This window comes from Hevea brasiliensis, chromosome 9 (genome assembly GCF_030052815.1).
Source record: "Hevea brasiliensis isolate MT/VB/25A 57/8 chromosome 9, ASM3005281v1, whole genome shotgun sequence".
NCBI lineage: Eukaryota > Viridiplantae > Streptophyta > Magnoliopsida > Malpighiales > Euphorbiaceae > Hevea > Hevea brasiliensis.
Window position 1 is genome coordinate 49,052,036 of NC_079501.1, and position 8,879 is coordinate 49,060,914.

Here is an 8,879-nt window from a genome sequence, read left to right on the forward strand (position 1 = left end):
ATATGTCATATTTGGCATTTTATTGCATTTTCTTTTCTTTTCTTTTCTACTAGCTTTCAATTAATTTTTCATCAATATTAATTCATATTTTATGTCATAATAATTATTTACTCAACTGGACAAGTCGGCCAAAGATCGTCTCTGAAGGCGAAATGACCAAAATGCCCTCCGTTTGGCTTAACGTGTCAAAATTGTCTATACCAATTGTAAAATTTTTCTAAATATTTTCTTGGTATTCTAATGCCATAGGAACCTCAATGGCCCTTCTCTGGAGTCCCAAAAATTATTTTATGAATTTTTCCTTGGTTTAGGGCTCCTCGTTGCGAGAACCGCAACTTCCCTTTGGGTTACCCATCGCTTGGGCACCGGCTCATTTAACTTGGTTGTCTTTTATTTCTAAAATTTTTCCTAAATTTTTCTTATTAATATTTGAGTTAATTTTGGTTCTTGACTTTAGTTTAAATATTTTTCCAGACGTTCTAGCTGTCCGGACCGACACCGGTCACCGGAACAGTAGAATGTACGGAGTTGCTACCGGGAGGGTGTTACAGACACTGGTCACCAGAATAGTAGAATGCACTACCGAACATAAGGGTGTTACACTACTTATCACTTTATTACTTGTTAACGATATGTGCACTTGTGATAATTGTCAAATAGCAAAAACAAGTTTTTGGCGCCGTTTTCAGGGAATTTTTAGTTTTAGTAATATCAAGCGACAGGCGATTTAGCTGATTTAGGCAATTATATTTATTATTTAATTTTATTTTACTGGTTGTATTTCTTTTCTTTTCTCTCAGGTGCCCGATCTGGTATATGACCAGAACAAAGCTAGAAGAAATTTTGGATTGTGATCCAGAAATAGACAGAACTCTAAAAGCCATCAGGAGGGAAAGGAAACATCAAGAGCACGGTCAAGAAGATCCTGAAATCCCAACTATGGCCAATAATAATGACAAACCAAGACTCCTGAGAGATTACGGAGCTCCATCTGTCCAAGGATTTCAGCCCAGTGTCACTAGACCCACAGTGGAAGCCAACAACTTTGAATTAAAACCAGCATGGCTCCAAATGATTCAATAAATCCAGTTTGCAGGTTCACCAACAGAGGACCCACACTATCACCTCCAGTGCTTTCTTGCCCTATGTGATACATTCAAGATGGATGGAGTGTCTGATCATGCAATAAGACTCAGAGCATTCCCATTCTCCCTTCAGGATAGAGCAAGGAAGTGCTTACTTTCTCAATCGGCTGGAACATTCACTACCTGGGAAAACCTCTCTCAAGCTTTTCTAGCAAGGTATTTCCCACCTGCAAATACTGCAAAGCTGAGGCTTGAGCTCAACACCTTCAGACAAAAGGAAGGAGAATCACTCTATGATGCATGGGAAAGAAATAAAGACTTGAAGAGGGATTGTCCACACCATAGCATAGAGGATTGGCTATTGGTGCAAAATTTCTATAATGGATTACTACCCTCTACAAGGAGCACAGTTGATTCAGCTGCAGAGGGTGATCTAATGGAGAAAACCATGCCACAAGCACTTGAACTTCTAGAAAGGGTTGCATACCATAATTATGAGTGGTCAAATGAAAGTGGAAATGCAAGAAAAACTGCAAGGGTCCGGGAAGTAGATGCCTTAAGCATGATAAATGCCCAGTTTGATCAGATCACAAAGAAACTCGAAAGAATGCAAGCTAACGCAGTTGGTACAAATAGTCAACATAAGGATAGCTATGAAGGAGGATACATGAATTCAGAATACAGCAATTTCAATGAACCTACAGAACAAATGAACTATGTGAATAATGGAGGAAACTTCATGTTGACCCTTATTTTGTGATGAGTATGTGCATTGAGTCTGTGGGAAACCCGATAATAAAAAATTATATGACTGTAAGATGTAATTAGAGGCATGGAGTTGAATTATTAATTCCGTGGCATGATCTTGAAAAAATAAAAATAATAATAAAGTTTTGGAGAAATTAATTTAATTAAATTTAAATAAAATTTTATTTTGTTTAAATTTAATATGGGTAGTTCTCAAATGAATCTAAGTTTAATTGGGCTCCATGGGCCTAAGAAAGCCTAGTTAGGAATTTTAAATGGGACCCATTTAATTATTTTCTAAAAATTAAAATAACAAAATATCTCTCTCCTCCTTGGCCCCACTCTCTTCCTCACTCCCTATTGGTGCCTTCCATTTTTTCCTATCTTCCTATTGGTTGAAACACCTCACCCATATCCCAGTCTTATTTGAATTCTGCAATCATAGTTGTTTAAATCATCTAAACTTTATCACCTTAAGACTCCAAACCCTACCACACCTCTTCCTCACTCCCTATTGGTGCCTTCCATTTTTTTTTGTCTTCCTATTGGTTGAAACACCTCACTCATATCCCAGTCTTATTCGAATTCTGCAATTATAGTTGTTTAAGTCATCTAAACTTTATCACCCTAAGACTCCAAACCCTATCACACCTCTCTCCCAAAACCCTATAAATACCCTACTAGAGAAGGGAAGAGGGGGATGGGAGGAAAGAGGAAGATAAAATTCAGAGCTATAAGAAATTTAGAGATATTTAAGACTCTTGGTGTTCTTCCTTATTTTTTCTTTTCTTTAAGAAGATTTTCATACAAGATTTCTGGAAGGTCAGTCTTTATTATTTTCTTTTCAAGATCTATGCCACACAATATTTTAATTCTATGCTCTTTGTCTTCAATTTATTTTATATGTTTATATAGATCATGTAATCATGTTTAATTTGAGGGGATACACAATCTCTGCACATGTTTAGTTTCTATCTCTCATATTTTTATTATTTTCTTTATTTTTTGAATCTGTAAAAAATTTGTAAAAATTATATTCATATTCTACACGAAATTCCATTAATTTTAGGCTCAAGAATCACTAAAAAAGCTTTAATATTTTGTAAGTTATGGCTGTTTGAAGTTAAGGTTCCTGTAAAATCTGATTTGCAGGATATCCGATTTGTGGAGCCCATATCTCCCTTGTTCCTTAATATTTTTGTGTAAATCTAGTGTCTAAAATTAACTTTAGAATCTTATGAATCTTTTCTAATTGGATTTGCATTCATATCTGTTGTGGTTAATGAGTTATGAATTTTACAAAAAAGTAGTATGATTTTGTCACTTAGAAAAGTTACGATTTATGTAGACCATTCGACCAGGGTTTTATTTGATTTATAAATTTTATGATCTTTTATGATATGTATGCTGTCTTCTGTAATTTTTTTTTATGATTTTTAGGCATGTATAACTATTTTTAAAAAATCGGATTTCTTGCTACCGTTAATCTGCCAGAATTTAGAAATTGTATATTTATGCATGTTCTTATATTTTCTTGGGTTTTAATTGATATTTGATCTATTTTTCTGTGTTTTTTTAATTCAAGAAGTGTTATGAAGTGTTTAGATCATGTTAGAAGACTTAGACCATTAAGTAGTTGTAACTAATTAGGAATCTTAACTCTTTAGGAGACTAGAGTTAGAATCCAATGTAAATTGTTATTAATATTTTCTTTATTTCTTTTATGTTCTTTAGTTTCTTTATTTTTTATTACAAACAAAATTGGTAAGTAGCCCTAAGGTAAGTACCAAATAGGGCATTTGCGTGGAGCTTATATGGAGCTAAACAAGAGTAAGTCAGAGATATTATTGCCATACTAGAAGAGAAGACCCTTTTTTAAGGGTAGCTTGCCCCAATGGCAACTGCATTTACCAACAGGTAAGTAGCTCTAAACTTCTCGAATAACCATTGGTATGAAATTGTAATAATAATAGAACTTTTATTTGGTAAATTAAAATTAACTTTATTTTTAATTTAACTGACTTTTGTATGTAATTAATTTAAATAAATACTTTGTAAATTAAAATTAATCTTGTTTGTAAATTAAACTAACATTGGCATGTAAATAAATTTAATTTAATACTTGATAATTATAAAATAAATTTGCATGTTAGAAATCTTTATTAGGTTGTGATTGTTTGGGCCTTATGTGATATTAGAATAAATTACACATGTACATAATTAACTTAGTTTCATTATCTTTAAGGTAACTTAATGAAAATTAATTAATTATATTAAATAGAAATGTAGGGTTATTTAAAATTAAATTTGTTTGTAAATTAAATTCTCAATAATAAATTAATTTTAGTCATATGATAAATATCATTTAAATAATTAGCAACCCCATAGATAGGAATTACTTGTGCATGAAAATTGTGTGTAAACAACAATCCTTTTGTGAATTACTTGCATGTGTAGGATTAGAATTGCATTTTTAGGATAAAGTTTAATAAAGGAATAATAAAAAAGACTTCTAGAAACATTAGTAGAGGACTGGCACTCGAATTAACGAGGTTAGACCAGGCGTAAGGGGTGCCTGACACCTTCCTCTTACGTACCCACTATCCCGAACCTAGACATTGGGCTATGGTAATGACGGTTGTGGAAACTCTGCAAGGAGTAAGTTACCATCCATGACCCTCGAAAGAAACACTGAATATGTCCCGGTTATTACCCGGGTGGCGACTCCTGTCTATCTATGCCTTCGTGGCACAAATCCTTAGTACCGTGGTAGTGTTATGGGAAGACGGTACTTACTAGTGGTTTGATTCTATTAGGATTGTATGAAGTGCATGTCTAGGAAATACTGTCTAAGGAGGTGGTACTTAAGTGAGACCATTGTGACTCCACCATCTTTCCTGGGCATTACCTGGTGTATTTTATATAATTTTAATGGATGATATTTCGCCTCACGCCCCCCTTGCCCTACACTTTGGAGACTCCGCTGGGGACTAAATGGATAGTTACTCCAACATGTTTCTATTAGTCTAATATTATTCCTCTGTTAAACTTCTTGCATTGCACTACACTATCACACGGATCACCCTTACCCTTTTAGCCCCGTTAGTACTAGCCAAGGAGACCATGGTTCTACTTGAGCTATGACGAATTGGTGAATGCTAGCACCTTATGCCCGTACCTTCGAGTATATAAAAGAGCCACAGCTCTGGCCGTTGTGCTTAATGGACAAGCTCTCGCATAGGTGACCCTTTTCCTACCCAATGAAACCCATGAGCCATAGATTTCAACCCTAGGTACCCCATAGATTTTTATTGTGCTGGATTTATAACCTTACTATTTAAACCATAAGTTCTAGTGGTAGTTGAGATGAACCTAGGCCTATGAGTAAACTTAATGTGTGTATAGGCCCAAGTCCATTTCAAAACCCGTGTTAAGCAAGAGGATGCTTACTTATGGTTAAACTTTAAGGATACAAATCCTTTGATTGTGAGCGAAGGATCGTCCTGGACCACTCCATGTTGGTGTGTCCAGTGTACCATAGCCTAGGATAGAATTTTTTCTTACCCTGCACGTGAGAGTTGAAGGTATAAGGGGGTGAAGATTCAATTCTAGTGATTTTTTTTTCGATTTTGATTCAATCTTTGGTCCGATTTTAGTTCAGTTTATATGGTCTGGTTTTGGTTTTATAAAAGTAAAGGGAAAAAAAAAGAAAAAAAAAATGGTCCATTCATGCATTGCATTCATGTACATAGCATGCTTAGGTTAACTCTTAAATCCTATTTTTTTGAGCAAACATAGCCTCAAAACACACCAAAGAGACTTCCAATTAGGTCACTTGGGTTAGGGAAGGGAAGACACTGGTAAGGATTTCACCTGCACTACTTAAGATGGAAGAAACTATGGTTGTGCTTGATGAAATATTGAATGCCAAGATGTTTGAGCTAGAAGAGACAATTGTGGTCAACTTTAGAAAGAGGCCCTGAGGTAGGCCAATTAAGTGGCATTAAAGTTATTGAGGTTCACACCCCAAGGAGATTTTTTCCAATTCAGCCAACCTTTATTCAAAGTTTTGGAGAGTCTCAAAGTTCAAGACCTCCTATAGCTCTTAGCACCCATACCACTACCAAATCCACTATGTAACATCCCTATTTGCATAGCCTGGTATATTTCGCTATTCAGATGACCGGTGTCGGTCCGGACAATTAAGGAGATTAGAACCACACTTAAGACAACTAGATAAACCATAAACACAAATAATTAGTAATGTCCAATTAGTTAAGTATAAACAAGAAAAATAGAACATAGGAAGTTAAATGAGCCGAGAGTCATAACGATGGGTGACCTTCTCGGGAACGACTGCGAAGTCATTTTAAACTCAAATTTCGAATCGTAAAATGTGACGCTGCTGTCCTTAGGACCATTACGAACACAGTGGAAAAGAGAAAATCACGAAAAAGAACTGTTAAGCCAGTCAAATAATTAGGTCAGAGAGTCAAAAGAAATATTGGATTATTTGCAAACCGGGATGAACAGGAGAGGGGCAATTTGGTCATTTGACCCCGAGAGCTGACTCCTGACCTAACTGTCAAATAAAATCGGAGAAAAGAAAATTTCAGAATCAAGAATTAAATTAAAGAACTAATAGAAAAAAAAAAGAAGAGAATGGAAAAGTTAAAAGGTGATGACATCATGCATGACCTCATGCATGATGCCATAAAGAATATAATTAATAAATTTACTTAAATTGATTTTTGGTCTTCTTAAGACATAAAAGAAAAGAAAAGAAAAGAAAAAAAGAAATAAAGTCATCTTCATCTTCTCCCAAAAATGTGAACCATCTCACTCTCCCTCTCCTATACCAAAACCTCCATTAAAGCTCAATTTTGAGCTTGCATATTATAAGATTTCACCATAGAAAAGTAAGCCACCATAGTTAAAGCTTGTCTAGGCAACTTGAAAAGAAGTTTGAACAAGGAAATAAAAGAGGAAAAGGAAGGAATTGAGGAAGAGGAAACTCCAAGTTGAGGTAAGCATTAGATTGAAATTAAATGTTTAAATTTATATGATTTGGGTTACTTTAGCTTTGAATTTTAATTTAAAATGAAAAGAGAATTATTATTGAGGGACCATATGGGAAATTCATCCAGCCTAGGTAGGGGTGAGAATTGCATGAGTTTGATTGAGTTAAACATGTTAAGATGCTTGAATGAGTTGAAAGATTGTGTTTATATGCTTTAAATTAGTTAATTGCAATGGATGAGAGTGGTTAGGGTTTGAGACCTAGGGTTTTGAGGCAAAAATTTGGATAAATTTGTAAATGGTGTCTTTGACCTAATGTGAAGTGAAAAATGGTCATTTGTGACCAAATGAGGTGTGTTAGAAGTGTTGGAATTAAAAGCCAATTCGGATTGGATAAGGTCATGTGCTGGCACCATGACTGAAATTCCCTTTGAGGGACCAAAAATGAAATTTTACAAATCCAATGGATATGGGACCAATTGGGGATGAAAATAGGCACTAAATGACACAATTTTTATTTAGGAAGCATGCCCAAAAAGTGACTAAAACCTAGTGAACAAATTGATCAAAGTTGAAAAATTGCAGGCTGCCACTGCACAAACTGACCAAATGAACAGTATTTGTTCATTTGCTTATAACTCGAGCTAGGCAGGTCAAAATGACCTGAAATTTTACCAGTGGTTAGATGAGATATAAATCTAAAACTTTAATGAAGAACACAAACCCAAATTATGCCATTAACCAAATCAAATTACTGAGCAAATTTGGGTCACTGAATCTGCAGACTGCAGATTTGCGATTTGAACAGTAAAGTTTCAATGGCTATAACTCTCTGTAGAAAACTCCGATTTAGGCGATACTTGAACCGATGGAAACCTAAGACATAGTTGAACATTTCATATGAAGAAAATTAGACCAAATTATGGACTTAACTTGATCAAATTGCTGAACGAAGTTGGATCAACAAATCTGTAAAACCAAAATTCTGCAGCATGAACAGTAAATGTAATTTGCTTATAACTTGAGCTAAAAAACTCCAATTGCGGTGATTCAAAAAGGAGAATAAACTTAAGACAATAGGGAACATTTTCTATGAAGAAAGTTTTGCCAAATTCCAACAGTAAGCTGACCAATGAAACAGTACAATTAGGGATACCAAAACTGAAAATTTGGCCATTTTGCTTAAAAGACCTAAGTTTTGAGAAAATGACCAAAACCAACAAGTTTGGTGACCAAAATGTGGTATGTGGGTAAAGTTGGAATTCCCATACCTATTAAGCCTTAGAAAGTCAATAATTTGACTTAAATATTATAGTAAATAGTAACCCGAAATACAAAATTTTGAGAACGTCGAGTTTAGCACGTTAGAGCTAGGTAAAAATGAGGCTAAATTTATTTTGGATTTATGTTAAGTTCTAGTACTGAAACATTGTAAAATTGTGTGTTTTAGTTGAAAAGAATACCGGGAAAAAACCAGAGGAACCGAGTTGAGGCCAAAAGGCGACTCGTTTGAGGTTTGTGCACAACGTATACTTTTCATAATCATCTTTTGCATATTGTTTTGAATAATGTGAAATATTGGATTATGGCATTCTTATGATGTTTGATTTAAATTGTTGAAAGTTATTATGTATATTGAAATGACAATATTTAGCAAATTGTTAAGATAAGTTTTAAAACCACAGTGTCATGATCATATATTTGAACACCACACTAGTATGACTAGTGGGGGTAATTAGTTTCGAATTTTGATTCCTTCTCTGGAGAAGTGTTGAGGTGTGCCAGTAGAAGAGGATGTGAATGGATATCCATATATTTGAGCTAGCTAGCCTTGTGATGTGATTTCTCTTTAGCCTCTGGCTATTGAGATTCTATTTGTTTCGAATGGCATGATCTAACTGTGGGTTTTATGAAATGTTTTTTGATACTTCGAAATGAACTTGGTTTGCATTAAAATTTCATAATTCATGTTATGTGTTTAATGCTCATGTTTAGTCAAATTTTTGAATAAATGTGATTTATATTCTG

The 8,879-nt window shown here is 34.5% G+C and overlaps 1 non-coding gene across 1 annotated transcript; it reads right to left on the reverse strand.

Annotated features, from left to right (window-relative positions):
* Window positions 1-1,326: 1,326 nt before the first annotated feature.
* LOC131183577 (small nucleolar RNA R71) lies at window positions 1,327-1,433 on the reverse strand. Its single transcript, XR_009151622.1, has one exon. It is a non-coding gene; the product is annotated as a small nucleolar RNA R71 (small nucleolar RNA).
* Window positions 1,434-8,879: the final 7,446 nt, after the last annotated feature.